The sequence below is a fragment of the Onychomys torridus genome, chromosome 9, assembly GCF_903995425.1.
Source record: "Onychomys torridus chromosome 9, mOncTor1.1, whole genome shotgun sequence".
Lineage (NCBI taxonomy): Eukaryota > Metazoa > Chordata > Mammalia > Rodentia > Cricetidae > Onychomys > Onychomys torridus.
Window position 1 is genome coordinate 8737211 of NC_050451.1, and position 17900 is coordinate 8755110.

A 17900-nucleotide genomic window follows, 5' to 3' on the forward strand; every position below is an offset into this window, starting at 1 on the left:
CTTATTTCCTGGGATTAAAGGCATGTGTGCTTCCCAAGCAAAGGCATGAGATCTCAAGTGTGTGCCACCACGCCTTTTCCCAGTTTGGCCTTGAACTCACAGAGATCCAAACAGATCTGTTTCTGGAATCATAGGATTAAGGGTGTGTGCCATCATTGTCTGGCCTCTATGTCTAATCTAGTGGCTGGCTCTGTCCTCTGATCCCCAGATAAGTTTTATTGGGGTGCACAATATCACCTCAGGTAATAATAAAAAAGAGTGAATTTCTGTCATTTGTAGATAAGTGGACATATCTGGGAGACATTATGACAAGTGACATGCAATGCCACATCTCTCTGAAGTAAAATGGTAATTACTAAAGCCAGGAAGTGTCAGATGTGGGGGAAAAAGGAAAACTGGACAATTGGTACCAAAATGATGTTTGACAGAAGGAAGTTCTGCCCTTCTGTAGGCAGAGGGAATGTTCACAATCACTATTACTATTTTATGATAATGTACAAGAGAGGAATTTAAAGACTTCAACAGAAAAGAATGGTAAAGAAAGGGAAACATTGATTATGCATATTGTTCTATGTGTCTACACATCATATTTGCAATTATTACATTTTAATAAAGAACAACAGTTGAGATACAACACAACAGAATCAACATCTTCTAAACAGATGTGCTGTTTTTCAGGATTTTTTGTTTCGTTTACAGAGTACTGGCAGAATAGATACAGTATAATTCTTATGGATGATAGGAGTTTTTGTTTTTGTTTTTTTTTTTTTTTAATGATACATGAGGATGGACCTTAGCTTCAAGTCGCCAAGTGCATTAGCCCTTGATAGTCACCAACATGTCCTGAGATACTTTGAAGCCAGACATCAACCCCTCTCTTGAGCCGTGATGCTTGGATGGCATCTCTGTCCGGGACAAAGTTGCTTGTGCACATTGAACATCTGTTCTTAGTGTAGCCTCCTTCCTCAGTTGTCTGCATTTCACAATTCACTCACTGTGGCTTCTGTAGCAGTGTCTGCTCCTGCATCTTGCATGTGGATGCTACAGAGATGGTTTTTGTCCTTAAACCCCATGAACCAGCTTCTGCTTCTGGCCCTTGTTTTGCAGCTTCCCTTTCCATCTGACTCTTCACTGAGAGTCACTGCCTCATCCTCATTAGGCCTTGTCTCAAGAGCATGTTGGTTTGATCTTGAGGCCACACCGGTGAAACTTTCTCCATTTCACCAGTAAATCTGTTCCACTTCTTACTGTGTGACTGCTTGAATGGCTCTTTTAATCTCAAGAATTTGTCCTTTGTATTTATGACTTATCTGTTTGGTATAAGAGACCTAGTTTTCAGACTCGCTTGGCTCTCTGTATGTCATTCTCATTAACCTTAATCATTTCAAATATTTAATTTAAAGTGAGAGATGTGTGATTCCTCCTTTTATTTAAATACTCTAAAGTCATCATACTGCTGTTAACTGGTCAGATTGCAATATTGCTGTGGCCTAAGGAAAGGGTCACAGACAGTTGGTAGAACAGTCACTTATTAAGTCTGACATCTTAAATGACTGAAGTTTTTAGTGTCCCAAATAACCTCCTAAGTGACATCAAAGCTCATGGGCCACAGACTACTAAAGCAAATGCAATAATAATGAAAATGCTTGAGATTGTGGCAGCATAGAGACAAGTAGGGAACACATGTTCTTGGGGGGAAATCGGTGCCCAAAGGCTTGTTCTATCAGCACGGTCACAGACCTTCATAAATATTGTCTGGTCTTTGAAGATCAGTAAAGCAAGCTACGGTAAGCAATCTCTGCCTGCACAGTAAGGAAATGCAATGGGAATATGCTGCATTACTTAGGGGATACAACTGGGAAAAGAATCTGTCCATCTTCAAAACAGATGCAAGAACTACGGGGTTAAGTGTTTCTCAGCAGTAGGGTAAAGTGTTTAACTGAGATATTCTGTTTGTAGTTTATTGATGCTGTGGTGTAGAATCCCAATGTATGGAGGGTAAGCAGTGGATCTTTAATTCCTCATGATCTACTTTTAACGTGTACTACCTCACATATAGTATAAGGAGTCAGGAGCTGATGCACAGGTAATGGAGGAGTTCTGCTTACTGGTTTGCTCCTCATGGCTTGCTCAGCCTGCTTTCTTTTTTCTTTTTTTTTCCTTGTTTTTCAAGACAGGGTTTCTCTGTGTTGTTTTGGTGCCTTTCCTGGATCTTGCTCTGTAGCCCAGGCTGGCCTTGAACTCACAGAGATCCACCTGGCTCTGCCTCCTGAGTGCTGGGATTAAAGGCGTGCGCCATCACGGCCCATCTTTCCTGCATTCTTATACGACCTCGGATCACCTGCGCAGAGGTGGTACCACCCATGATAGGATGGACCTTTCTTGCCATATAGACCATTAACCAAGAAAATGACCTAGAGGTAAACCCACAGGGCAATCTGATGGAGGGAATTCCTCAACTGAGATTTCTTTTTCCCACATGAGCTGAGCTCATGTCCACTTGACAGAAATAACTAACCAGCACATCAGAAATCTGATGCCACCTCTTGTTTTTGTTTCACTGTTCTTTGTCTCTGCAGTCTTCTTGGGTTTCCTTGCTACCATTTGAATTTTATTATGTGTACCTTGGGCTTTTTTTCTGATCTTTTCCATCTTTATTATTTAATTTTGCTTGTCATTTTTGCACTTCTTGTACTTGTAGATTCATAGTTCTCATCAAACTTTCATAAATCGTTTCTTCAAAACATAAAAATGAAGTAATCTATTTCTTCAGTTACTTTGTCTGCATTCCTCTCTTATTTAAGGATTTGTGTTACACACAGAATAGTCCCTTTGAAGATGTTCTCCACATCATAGATGTTCTTTCTGGTTTTATCTTTGTGTGTTACATAGGTGTGTTGCACACTTACCACAAGGTGTCTGTGGAGATCAGAGTATAATCTCTGATGTGGGTCCTCACCATTTACCTTGTTTGAGGCCCTCTCTTCACCACTGCTTACACCAGGCTCGCTGGCTCATGAGCTTCCAGGGGCCCTCCTGTCTCTGCCACCCATTTTACCACTGGGCACTGGGATATGTGACATGCAATACTGTGTGTAGATGTGTGTGGGTTCTGGAGGTCTGAACGCAGGTCCTCACACTTGTGCAGAACACTACTCACTGGTTCATTTCCTCAGCCTCACACTTTATTTTTATTCATTTTTCCTCTGTTTCTCTTTGCATAATTTTTTTTAATCTTATGTGCATGGTTGTTGGGGTTTTTTTTTTCTTTGCTCTTTTGGGGAGCTGTCCACCCAACTCCCAAATAAATCACATGGAGGCTTATTCTTATTTGTGAATGCCCAGCATTAGCTTGGCTTTTTCTTGCCAGCTTTTCTTAACTTAAATTATCCCATCTACCCTTTGCCTCAGGGACTTTTATCTTTCTCTATTCATGTATATCTTTTCTTTCTTTCTTACTCCATATCTGGCTGTATAGCTTGGTGGCTAGCCCGTGGGGCCCTCTTCCTTCTCTGGCTACTTCTTTTTTTCTCCAAACTTTCTCCTTCTATATATTCTCTCTGCCTGCCAGCCCTGCCTGCCCTTTCTCCTGCCTTGCTATTGGCCATTCAACTCTTTATTAGACCTTCAGGTTTTAGACAGGCACAGTAACACAGCTTCACAGAGTTAAAGAAATGCAACATAAACAAAAGTAACACACCTTAACGTAAAATTCTACAACAGTACACAGCTTTACCAATCTTTTCATCTTCTACATCTAACCTGCCATTATTGCTACCCACTGTGTTTTCTTCTTATAATGTAGTTTTTACCTCTTGAACTCTGAGCAACAACTTTAAACCTAAATTTTCAGCTCATATTTTTGAACATGTGAAATATGATTATAAGAACTGCTTACAGATCAACATCTGCTAGACTATTTACGGTTTCAGTTCTAGAACAATGTTTATTAATTTATTGCTTTTCTTTCACTCATTTTATTGTGTACTTCTTTTGTACATGACTAATAATCTTTGCTTGAAGACCAAACTTGTGAATTGTACATTGTGAGTTTCTGGATGTTCTTGTATTTCTTTTTCAAAGATGTAGTTCTCAAAAAGACATTGGTCCTCTGGACTTCGTAACGTCCTGGATATTTTCCAAGTTGGATTTCATCAAGGGCTAATTATCCCACACCTGTGAGGCTGAACTCTCTGAGTGGTTCACTTCAGGCACACAAACCACAAGCTTTTCCAGCCTGGATATTGAGAAGATACATTTTCCGCAGGCCTATGTAAACCCCAGACACTGTTCTTGCTAATCCTTTGGGTTGGTTGTTTCCCCTCATCCAGTGCCTTTCATACAAGCATATTATGGTCAGTACTCTGTTGAGTGTTCTGGGGACCCTTAGGATGTGACCATGTTCTTCTTTCTCCATGCACCTGTCTCCTTCCTGGTCTTCAGTCCTGTGAAGGCTGGCTTCCTTTGCCATCTGACCCATACACTTAATACACGGAGTCCCTTGGCTTTGGTTGGTTTCCTTTCCTCTCTTTTCCGTGGTGTGACAACTCCCTCAAGACAGTATTTTCATGGCTTATTTCCTTTTTTATCTTGAAAGATCCCTGCTAGACTTATTGCCTATTGTCCAGTATTTTAAAAACTGTTTTCCCCCCAAATATTTTGTGTAGTTTGGTTGGTTATATCAGGCAGGGAGATAAATCCAATTCTCTTCTCCATTTTGGATAAATATAGGAGCCATCCTTATTTTATTTAATTCACATTCTTTTCTTTAAGACACAGAGTCTCAGTGGGTTGCCCAGATTGTCCTCATCATTCTGGGCTCAGGAAATCCTGTTGTTTCATTCTCTAAAATAGCTGGAAGTAACACATACATGATTCTGTGCTTGCATGAAAGTATTTTGTATGAGATGGGGCACATGATAAGATACTAGCTAAATATAAATTATTTTGGATTTTACCAATTTCATATACAGTGGCGAAACTTTTTAAGGAGGACCAACTGAGAAAGAATGTTTTCTAGTTTAGATTAGAGGACAACAGGAAGTTTCTTGGATGAGGAACATTTTAACAGGGACTAGAAGAAGTGAGAGGGTGAGGAAGTTGTGCATATGAGTGGAGGATTCAGTAGCTTCTTAGGCCCTGGGAAGAATAGCAGCTAGGAGTTTCTGGGCAGGAGCCTGGCAGCAGGCTCTAGAAGCAGTGTGGGGGCTATATTAGATGGATGGATGGATGGATGGATGGATGGATGGATGGATGGATGGAGAAGTAGTGGAGAGGAGGCCAGATTCTGTAAGGTAGTGTGGACTCTGTCATACATCATACATGTAGCTTTTAATCTCAGTGGAGTGGAAATGAAGAAAGAGTTTTGAACAAGATGCAGATTGTTTTAGGCACATATTTTAGCAGGAACCTTAAGAATGACTGTGGAGGTCTGTGTGTAGCGATCTGGAAGCAAGCCATTTAACAGACTGCTTGGTTTTCTAGGGAGGAGGTTGCTAGCTTGGACTAGGACAGGGATGACTAGTTAGTATGGGATATGTGAGAAAGGGAGAAATCTTGTTTTTTTTGTTTGGAGTTCTGTATTATCTTTAGCTTGAGTTGCTGACAAAAAACAAGCTACTTTTGAAATAATGGGGTACAGTGTTGCATGTTTGAAGAATAGAATCGGGTATCCAGTTTGGATATGTTCATTTTTAGATACCTATGGAGGGTCATCTTACATAGAGGTATAGGTATGTGATCCTGAAGTTCAGGGGATGGTGACTCTGGCGGCTTCAGTTTAGGAACCATTTGCATAATGAGGATTTTTACATCCTGTACCTGAGAGATCTTCAAGGAACACATTAGTTAAAATGAGAAGAGGCTCAAACATTGATCACTGAGACATGTATCAAGCCACAGCAAGAGGGGGAAACTCAGAAGGAGTCTGAGGGGGGAGCAGCCTGCAGGGGAGAGGGGAGATGAAGTAAGAATCCTGGGTACCAAGGAGAGAAATCCTAGTGGGGGGTTGGGGGGCCGGGGGGAGGAGAAATCCTAGCAGGGGAGGGGGAGAAATCCTAGCAGGGGAGGGAGAGAAATCCTAGCAGGGGAGGGGGAGAAATCCAGTGTCAGCTGCAGTTGGCAGGGAGGTTCAGTGACCTCATCTAGATGGAGGATGTTAGGAGAGGATGTAGGACTGAATCCCTAGGAACCTAAACCATCCAATCATTCAAATAAGGAAAGAGGCAGCAAGATGGACAGATGTTTTAATGTCATAATCAGAATGAGGTGGGGCCAGGATCTAAACATGGATCTTCAGGGTTCAAGACTTAAGGATTGCACACCCATGTCACACAGCTTTGTCTTACTTTTCCTCTAGTGCTCAGTCCTGGCTGAAAGCTGAATGTCACCAAATCCCAGGAATATGTGACTTTTAAAGTAATTTGGAGGAAGTAATGCAGTTCTTGTAAAGGGGAGCCTTACTATAGAACTTCTGTTGTTCATTATGTGTTCTCTTTATGTTGTTGTGTGTATTACCACTTGGTTTTAAAACTCACTTAATGGAGAAGGCAAAGGAACCTCACAAAAGCCCACAGAAATAAGCTAATATGTATCTTAAGAGAAGAAGCTGGAAAAAAATGACCCTGGAAGTAAGTGCACTGTCATTCATTAATCAGAATGGGCCTATTTCCTCTCTCAATTCTAAGAGACTGAGGCTTACCATTTATGGCCACAGGACATGTGAGGACATTATTGTTCTGCAGGAACCTGTGGTAGTCTCAGAGCTCTTGAAGATGGTGCCTGAGGCCACATAGGTAGTGGGTTTAGTCAGCAGGACAGAAGTGCCTTTGGTTCTACTCACAGTCTTTGAGAACGTGAATATGATTTTGGCCCCAGTACTCACCCCTTGTGTGACACTGGCTTGGCAGTCTGTTCTCTTTCTTCCATAGTCTTGTCATCCTCATCTGTTCATAAGATTCACAATTGCCATCTGCTGGACTTGGGTGGTTGAGTAGCATGCAGGAAGTAACCGAGTGAGCATGGAGTCAAACAGTTAGCAAACACTCTCAAAAGATAGCTCTTTTCCTTACCAAGTATGTAATGTCTTGTAAGAAATTTTGCCTGCATACTTAATACAGTCCACACCTAGTGTAATGGCCTGACTCTAAGTTTGTTTACTTCTTTCTAAGGAACAGAGACTTGATCGTTGCCTGGATGAATCTGAGCTGTGGGATCTGTGGCTGTATCCTGGGCTTGCTTACCCTAGTTCTGTCTATGCCTTTGAAACTCCTATACACCTTTTAAGACTCATCTTCAATGACCATACCTGCCTCTAACCTTACTTACTGATGATGTCATCCATGGCTTTTCCAACACCTCGAGGACATAAACTGATTCTTCATCAATCCTTATTCTTCATATCCTGCCTCCCCACCCTGACAAAAGACACAGTTTGGTACTGAATTGCACCAGGACTCTGAGGCTGCTCCTATGAATCTGAGAACTGTTTCCCCCATGCTCAGACATCTTGGAGCATCATAAGTAGAAAGCAGATGTCCATAGATCACTAAACTACAGCTAGAATGAGCTGTGAGGGCCTTTCCAAATCTTCTGCTAATCAAGTTGGAATTTCTTTTAGACAGACAACCTACCACTGCTGTAGAATCAGACTCCATGTTTTTAGACGTGAGTCAATTGTTCCCAACAAACATATTGCCATTTTACAGAGTTTTGACAGAAGAATGCTTGGGAAAGGGAGTACTGACACTTAGGGAGTTTTAAAAATAGCTTTAATTACCACGTGCAGCAAATGTATCTGAAAACTAAAGTTAGTGTCGTCTACCTTTCTGCATTCCTATCCATCGCTCTTCCTACAACTGGATTCTGGCGGATTCAGACAAACTTGCCACTTGTGCCAGAAAGGCCCTATTATCTGCGCCTTCTACCCTGTTATTACACCTCCTTTGCCATGCTTGATAATCATTATTCATCACACAGAGAAGAGGAAGTGAGCACGCCTGCATGCACGCATACATATACACAAGAGGCTGCTGCCTCACACACAGCAGGGAGATCACAGGCCCCTGGTGGAGCTACCCATGGAGGACCCTTTTTAAAGCTGGAATACAAGCAAAGACAGAGGCAGGAGACAGTTCAAACCAGTAGAACCGATCAGCATAAAGTATTTTGAATGATGTTTGATGGCTTACAGAGACAACAGTCTCAACTTTGGTTCTCTTTTCTTTACTTCAAACCAAGAGCTATTATATGTACTGGGGCAGCTAGTCTTAAACCTGCTTCGAGAATTCCGAATGAAGGCCATATAGCAAGCATCAAAAAGGGCAGTGAAGTCTACAGCTTTATCACTCGGAACATGTGTGGTCTTAGAAGCTAATTAGGGCCAGACCTGGTTGGTATGTGGATGGAGAAAGGGAAGTGAGAAAATTCTTCAGTTGTCTGGTGGTCAGAGTGGAATGCATTTCCCATAGCCCCAGAGAGCAGTCCGTCAGCTGCAGAGAGGGGCTGATCCTTTTCTAGCTGTGGAGGAGCCAGCTATTGCTACTTCGTGCCTAGTGTTCTCTCTGGTTAAGAACTGCTAAAGAGCTCACCTTGTAAATCCAGTGGGTCTGAAGGCCCTCTTCTTTACCCTCAGCTTCACATTTCTCATATCATGTGCTAGGTTCTTCTTTGGATGCTATATAGACAATTAAAAACAAAACAAAACACAAATTGGTCTATGTGTGATAACAAATTTGATCTCCTATGATATAATTTGTTCTTCTTTGATGAAAGATATATAAGGGTCCCCAAGTTTCAAAACAGCAATAACAATCATAGAAAGATGTCATTAGATTCAAGTAATGGGGACACACACACACACACACACCCACACACACACACACAAAAGAATATCAATATATTGCAGAAGCATCTGCACACTCAGATTCATTATATCATTATCCATAATAGAAAAGCTACACAGTTGCTTAAGTGGCCATAAACAGATGAAGAGATATAGAAAATGTGGCAGATAGGCACAATGGAATGCTATCTGACCTTACAGAAGAAGGAGAGCCTGTCATTATGATGGAATATTTGAACCTAGAGGACATTATGCTAAGTAATAGTAATGTACAGAAAGGTGAGTGTCACACGATGTCAATTGTATGCAGAATCCAAAAAAGAGACCTCAGTGGAGAGTAGAACGATGGTTATCAGAGCCCTGGGTGGGAGTGGGGATTGGTTAGATGTTTGCCAAAGAGAATCAAATATCAGCCTGTACAGAAATCTCAGGAGATGTAATGTACAGCATAATGACTATATTATATACATGTATATTATATACTATAATGACTATATATAGCTTTTGAAAGTATTCCTTCATAGAAAATAAATGGGTATGCCACCAGCCATATTTAGCCATCCCCAAGTCTCTCTGTGTGTGTATGTGTGTGTGTGTGTGTTATACATTACAACTATGTAGAATTTGATATACCGATATAATAATGGTAACAATAATAATAGTAATAGAAATACAAAGGAAGATTTCTGTGGATGCTCAATATATTCCAACTCATGGTGGACCTCAGGTTATCCAATGTACTTTTTCTGTCTTTGAGAGACCCTAATTCTAGGTCCCAGCCTTTCTAAATAGCCATCCATCAGCCTCACCTGGATACTGAATCCTATCACGGGCTGGAGAGGACTATGTACTCCTGCAGCCCTTTCCTGACCTCTCTGGGAAGGTTCGTGGTTCTGCCTCTTTGCTCACTCTGATTTCTAAGCCATAGTAGATCACTTAGCTGCCTATCATAGTCACCTCTTTATTTTTCCTGAGACAGGGTCTTACTATGTCACATTGAGTAGCCTGGAACACACTATGTGGACCAGGCTGAGTTCCAGCTCACAGTGATATGCCTGCCTTTACCTTCAGTTTTCTGGGATTAAAGGCATGTGTCATGCTGAAGCCTTTTTTTTTTTTTTTTTTTTAAGAAATGTCTTGTGAGAAAGAAGGGCACAAGCTTTCTAGAGTATAAAGAGTGAATGCATACGTGGGTGGATGGTTGAAGAGGGGTAGAGGGAACACAAAGAAAACTAGCTCTAATTTTTTTGATTAGTCTGTAACAGTAAAACAAAACACAAATTCATATGTCAACAAACCATCCTTTCAAAAAGCCACATATATGTATATTATTCCTCTAGATAGATTTTAATTGGCAGGTTCAATTTTGTGGAATCCTATTGTTTTCAATTAATAGCATTTTGTCATGTCAGTAAATAGCTTTTTAGATAACATTTAATGGTATTATAGTATGCCGTCATTTGAAGGAATAACAGTTTATGCAAATCTTCATAGTTGGAAACTTATGTTCTCTAAGTCCTCTGTAAATAGTCAATAGCTTTCTACCTCAATCCCTTGGTAGTGTCTTCAAGGAAACCTTCCAGTTGTTATATTTGATTTCTGAAACAAAACTTGGCTTTGAAACTTAAAGTGACAAGGAATTTCATATTAACTAGGAATAAACAAAAAAGTAGCAATGACAATAATAAAAGGCAAGTGTCATGGTGATCCGATAAAGGGCAATGAGTAGGTGTTCTGAAGGGCCACTGGAAGGCTACACTATTCTGTGTTGCTGTAACAAAATATATGAAGCCACCAAGTCGTTCAGGTTTGTTGTCTCTGGGCCAGGCTGGGGCAGAGCATCATGGTGGAAGGTCGCCACAGAGCTTCTCCCCTCGCAGTAGTCAGGAGCAGAGCATCAAGGTACCAGGATAAGTTGTCCCCTTTGAAGTTCCACCTTTGATGACTTTCTTCCTTTAAGAACCCACTGACAGGTTGTCATGGACTCTCTGAATCAAATTGTCTGCCAGCACACACGCCTTTGTGTTTTATACTCAAACCAAAAACAAAGATGATATAAAGTAGCTTTTATAATTAAATCCAAATGATCCTGCTTATTAAGGCCCTATTATGTCATGTGTGACTCTTCAGTGGTCTGAGTGAAGCCCATGAGGAGGACTTTCTATAGAAAACAGGTTTCCCCTTTACCCTTACAGGAGAGAAATGAGCCATATTCTTCTTCTCCCAAAGAGATTTCTGTCACCAAATATTTTCCACAGTTTGACTCATCCATATTTTTCATATTCTCTTGACAGGTAAGAACTTTTGGAGACAAAAAAAAATTGATTGTCAGTCATTTTGCTTGGACAAGAGGTTTCTGGGTCAGGCACGTCTGTGAAATTTTCTATTGTTAAATCTGAGAGTCTCAAAGAGAAATTTCAGTTTAACGAAGTGGGTCAGCTTCACATGAAATGCCATTTTGCCTTCCCCCAATATTGCTATCAGGAAGACGTACTCTATCATCCATTGAGATTTTGTCTCTAGGCTCACACCACAGAGCTGTGATTTGCCCTCTATAGATTTCGTGTTGAGATTTCGTCCTCAATGGGACAGTGTTGCAGGGTGGGCCCAGTGGGGTAATTAGCTTGTTGAAGGAAGGAATACCTTTGTCCTGAGAATGGTTCCCAGCTCTCTGGAAATAGGCAAGTTGCTATAGAGCAGGCCTTAATAACCAACTCCCTCCTCCTGAATTTTGCCTCTTTCACAAACAGGTGTTTTTGCTCTTTCCGTTTTCGTTCTGTGTGAGGCAGCATGAGGTCCTGCATCAGATTCTATAAGCATCGGAAGCTTCCAGGTGCTTTGAACATTCTTTCAGACCTCCTGTTCTCTAGAACTAGAAGACAAAACTTAGTCACCCATATGAGTCATTCTGTTATAGCGACAAAGAATGAATTAACACACTGAAATGGTTGGGTTGTGTACTTCAGATGAGAAGCAGTCTCAGCTAGATGCCACCTAGCCTGGGAATGTGGTGACAACTAGGGTGTGAGATTACTAGATGTCTATTCTTTGGGTAATGGCCACAGTGTCAGGTTACTTGGCTTCAAGATCTTGTCTTTCATTTTGAGTAAGCTGAGGAGAGGCTGGGGTATCTGGGATGAGCTGCAATATGATTTCAATTTTGCTTGCAAGGATTATTCTGGCACTTGCCTTTATCCACAGAGATTATGGTAGGAAAGGGAGAAAAAAAGGAGAAAACTTGAAAAGGTTAAAACGTTCCTTGGAGATGATGGTGGCTTGGACCAGGGTGAACTGGGAGATGTGGGAAGAGTCAGTCATTTTCTGAAATTTTACTGACCCTTGATGAAATTGCTGTATGTAGGGGGTGGGGGGGCATTCCTAGAACAAAAGGCAAAAGCATCACTGTTTAAAAACAGCAAAGAAAATAGGTTGATGGTATGTAACGGGCAAGTGTCATTTTTATGTAGGAAGTTTTGGATTTGATTACACTTACTTTTTAAAATTTTGTAATTCTTCCCTCATATATTACATCCCAACTGCAGTTCCTCCTCTCTCCCCTCCCCCAGTCTCTACCCCTCACCACCCCTCGCTGTAAGATCCACCCCCCTTCCACCTCCCTTCAGAAAAGTGCAGGCCTCCCAGGTACATCAACTAAACTTGGCATAGTAAGCTACAATAAGACGAGGCATATACTATCATATCAAGGCTGGAAGAGGTAACCCAGTAGGAGAAAAAGGGTCCCACAAACAGGCAAAAGAGCTAACAACACCTTGCTCCTTGCAGGAATGTTAGGAAACCCACAAGAACACCAAGCTACTCAGCTATAACATATATGCAGAGGACCTTGGTCAGACTGCCAGACTCCCTAATCTCTGCAAGCCCCCATGAGTCTTTGTCAGTTGATTCTGTGGACCTTGCTCTTGTGATGTCCCTCTGGTTCCTCCAATCCTTCCTTCCCCTTCTCCACAGGACTCCTGAAATCATTAGTCATTGTATACATCTATGAAATTCTCAAGAATAAAAATGTACAATTTTGTATCAATGTGACAATACCACATGGAGTCTTCTTGTTCTGTGATTACTCACTCAGCATTCTTGTTTTGAGATCCATTCATGTTGTTTTATATGTTGATTATTATATGGTCTGCAGTAAGAGTTGGGTTTAATTTTTGTTTTATGCTATTTTTGTGCATGATAATTTAATCATTCAGCATCAGTTGGTGAAAAGACTGTCCTTTCCTCTTGGGAGCCTTTGCCAAAAATTAATTGGCCTTCAATTTGGAGATATAATCTGTTTTGCTTGATTTGACCTGTGTTTTATATTTCAGCTAGTGATGGCTACTCATAATAACTATACATTTTGGTTGGTCTTGAAAGCAAGTGGAGTGAGCTCAGAACCTTTAATATTTCAGGAAACTTTGTCTTTAGCCTTTTATCCCTTCATGTTTCCACATTGCTGGGGTTGTGATGAAGTGTGCAAGGCACATAGGCCACAGAAATTTCAGAGGTATTCATTGTCAACTTGCTAATAATTCCTCTCCTTGGTTCCTGCTTTGCATTTTCATATACTTTAAAATTAAATTGTCATTTTCTAGGAAAAAGTCAGCTATACTTTTACTTTGAATCATGTTGAAACTAGAGACTTTTTTTCTGGGATAATTGACTTCTTAGCAATATTGACCTGTGAGGAAGGAATATTTTTCCATTTATCTAGGTCCTCAATTATTTGTAGCAGTATTTTATAGTATTAATTGCATGTCCTACTGTTGGATTCATCTCCAAGTATTTATATTTTTCAGACCTATTGCTTTTCAATTTAAACTTGCAATTGTACTATGTTAGCTTGTAGTAATACAATCTCGCTCAACCCTGCTAACTCAATTACTAGTTACAGAGGTTTTCTTTTGGTAGATTTCCTCTGATTTTATGTGTAGACTAACATGTCTTATGTGATAAAGAGAACTACATTTTCTCTTGAACTATATCTTTTATTTCTTTTTTGTTTTTTCCTTTTATAGTGACTTGAACTTCTAGTTCAATGTCAAATAGAAGTAATGGGAGTTTGCTGGATCTTGTCTCACCTTGGAAGTTAAGCATAATCAGGATTTAGTTCTTGAGATAAACAACAGGAGTGGAGACCTGTGTCTTTCCTCTCCCACAAGAAAACATCCCTCCTGTTCCCATTAGTTATGGTATAGGTTGAGCATAGATACCTTTATTTTGTTATCAGATTGAAGACAGTTTCTTTCATTCTTAGGTTTCTGAGAGCTCTTAAAAAAACAACTGGATGTTGGATTTGGTTGGGTTCTTTTAATAGCTCTATTGGGATGATCAAATGGGTTTTCCCTTTTATGCTATCATTAAAGAGAAATAAGTTGATTCATTTGATTAGTGAATTAATAAACTACTTGACCATGTTCTTTTTCTTTGTTGTATTCAAAATTAGTGAATATATTTCAACATACTAGCTAATTAATTTTGAGTAATTTCTAGTCCATACTGTCAAATCCATTGATTTTCTTCTATTTCTTCATCATGTGCATTTTTCAGCTCAGACAGTGCATATTTAACTTGTAGAAATTCAATTTATTTTTTATTGTCCTCCCAATCACATACAATTTTACTTTATTTACTTGAATATACAGTGTGGATTTATGATATTCATACTGTGTGTTTCAAGTTCCTGTTCTATTAATTCCACCACCTGTATTGTTTCTCAATCTGCTGCTATTGATTACTTTTTTAGTTATGGACTGTATTTTATGGCTACTTTATATGCATTGTAATTTTTGATTGGAGGGCAAATATTCTAAGTTTAATAAAATGTTTTATTTATTCTACATATAGACATAGAATGTATCTCAATCATATTTTATTTATGTCCACACCTTTCCTCAAACTCCTCCCAGATTTCCTTCATATCCCCTTCCAGCTTTTTTCTTTCTAAAAACCCACTGAACACAATTAGTGCATGGGTATGGTGTCATCCACCTGTGTGTGCATAGTCACCCTGCCAGGGAGCATACCCTTAAAGAAAACTGACTCTCCCTCCCTTACCTGCCCTCAAATGTCAGTAGCTCTGAAACTAGGAGTGGGAATTGTGTGCCCCACTGTTGTTTATATTGTAATGTTAACTGGCTTGATCTTGTACAGGTCTTGTGCAGGCAACCACGGTTGCTGAGAGTCCATGAGTAGAGCAGTACAGTCATGCCCAGAACACAGTTTGACCCTGGTCTTCCCCAGTGTCCTTTGACTCAACAGTCTTTCCACAAAGTCTTCCATGAATACATTGTAATTTTGTGGGACTGGACACTGGATTCATTTTTGTTTCTTTAAATCCTACCCTCCCCCGAATTCCTTGGACAGTTCCTTTTGGGTGTTTTGATCTTTTTAGACTTGCTTTGAACCTTTCTTTGATAGGCATATCTCTTCAGTCTGTCTAATTGTACCCATAACTGAGGACTGCTATACCTGTTTCTTTTAGATGGTCCTTTTCTAGACTGAGGTGGTTTCTTCATACACATGTGCTAATAAATACTCTGTGGAAGATTCAAGCGGAATTCTTCACAGATTTGTGAGGGCCCCTTCCTGTTTCTCTCTGCATGGTATACTGCCTTATTATTCATAACTGCCACAAGTTCCTAACACTGCAGCCCTTTCTACAATTCATGGTGACTGTTATGGTTCATCCTGACTTTCTCCTTCCTGTGCTACAACATGGAAAGTTTCTCTAAGCAGCATAGACCCACTTCCTTGGCTCCTCTTCTCTCAGGCATCACTTTCCAGCTGTGTTTATTGCGCAGTGTCTGACAACTGTTGTTTTGTTTGTTACTTTTAGTTGACTAAGGTGCAGGTAGACTCAGTTCCCATTAACCCAACATGGACAGAATTCATACCCTTAGTCACCATCCTACATTTTCAGTCTTAGTCACTACCAAACTTTTCCAGTTTTCTTTTGTTACTGTCATGAAACACTTACCAACAACAATTTGAGGGAAGGAAAGGCTTTGTTTGGCTTCCACATCAGAGTTTATCATGGAAGGAAGTCAAGGCAGGAACTCAAGACCTGGAGGCAGAAACATAGAAGCAGAGGCTGTGGAGGAGTGCTGCTTACTGGCTTTCCGTGGCTTGCTTTTTTCTACAATTCAGGACCATCTGCCTAGTAACAGCATTGCCTACGGTTGATTGAACCTTCACATATCAATCATTAAGCAATCAAATGCCCCATAGACATGCCCACATGTGGCAACTCCTCAATTGATGTTCCCTCTTACCTCATCCGAGGTCACTCTAGTTTGTGTTGTTGATCCAAACTAACCAGCATCCTCATCTTCACACTTCTATCCTACACATTTGGATCTGTTCATATGTAAGGATTTTACTATGTGGAACTCAAACCTCTAAACTTCAGAACCATACTTTGGAAGGGCTCTGGGCTGCGAAAATTTATTTTTGTGTCATCTTTAGAAAAATATTTAGTGTAATATTTCAGGATTTTAAATTATAAATGCAATTAAAATTTAGAATTTTCTGTCAAATCCTCAGGGATTCAAAAAACTATGAAGTGTTAATGTGAAACATAAGGTCTCATTTTCCTAGTGGTTGGGAGACTTATGCACAAATACAAAGAGATTTAAATATTCCTCTGAGACAAACAAATAGGTATTGCAAGTAAAATAATTAAAATAGTTTGTAACAAGCAAGCAAATGAGTACTGTGAAGGATCAGCTGCTATTATATTTATTTTTCTGTTTGAATATCTGCCTGGGGAGTAAGCTGCAAATTAAAGGACCCAACCAGCTTTTAAAATTTTAATGACAGAATGAAAAGTGTTGGCTTTGTGCTCTAGAGATAGTTCCTTGGGTCATGATTTTAAATATTAAAAACACTGAGGTTCACTGTGTGTGGGTGTGTCCATAGTTATGAAGAATTCCCTCCAGTTTTCTAGCATCCCTTCTTGGCTCTCTCTTGCTAATCTTCTCTGCTTCCTCCCTGACCTGGTACTCGGTGCTAGGAAGCCAGCTGAGTATAAGATACATGCTTTGCCCTTGAGGAATTGGTCTGTTTGAACTCTAGCCTCCATTGGATGATGAAGTAGTGCCTGTAGTTTCCTTCTGGTTCTGTATGTGCATGAGAGGAGGCCTTGAATTCATAGCATCCCTGAAAGTGAACCACATTCTGAACTACATTGTAAAGGACCTGAAGGTGCATATGGGTTTCAGATCTGAGCTAATTGAACTTTGCTCGTGCAATTCCTGAGATTCCTTTTCTGGGCTTATTTCTACATTGCCCTGCTGGGAGTAGAGAGTGGCAGGAAAGGTCTCCCCTCTGCCTCTGACTGCAGAATCCTATTACTTGAAAGGCTTCCGTTTCAGACTCTGTCCTGATGTGTGGGACTTCGGAGACTCTAGATTTGTCCTGCCTTCCAAATGCCAGGTGAAATTATTTTTAGCCTGTCCCTGAAGTTATTTTAGTGCCTTTAAACCTTGGGTCTAGACCTGCAGAAGTTTACATTTCAGATGCAACTTTGAGCATACCTCAGCAATATCTCATCCACAAAAGTAAAGACACAGTTAGCAGTCAGTACAGTCCTATTTAGAATTGCTGTGAGCATTTTAAGTATTCTAAGCCCATTGGAATGTAGGGAAAGTGCATGAGTGGGATCCCAGTGAAATGGAGTTGGGAGAATTTAGAATATTTTAGGTTGGTGGGAATAGGAAGCCCAAAGAAAATCAAAGCAGAAGAGGGGGAAAGAGAAATAAGAAAGAGAGAAAGGAGATGATAAAACAATAGGAAAGAAGAAGGTAAAAATAGGAGACAGGAAAGAAGAGTGTCGGATCAGGAGATGTACAAATCTCTTGACCATACAAGCTTTTCCACAATCCAGCCAGCCAGCCAGCCAGCCAGGGGATGGCTACTTAGTGTCCCCAGTGGATGCTGAGGATATGTGAGGCTCATTGGAGGGCAAATGTTTACCTTGAGTTCATAATCAAATATAATAAGGGCATCTAAGATAAATTCAAGAAAATAGAATATAAGAATCTCTCAGCATTCAGAG

The 17900-nt window shown here is 40.3% G+C and overlaps 1 protein-coding gene across 1 annotated transcript in view; it reads left to right on the forward strand.

Moving 5' to 3' along the window:
- Grid1 (glutamate ionotropic receptor delta type subunit 1) overlaps positions 1-17900 on the forward strand; it is a 712681-nt gene that overhangs the window by 443490 nt on the left and 251291 nt on the right. The window lies entirely within an intron of this gene.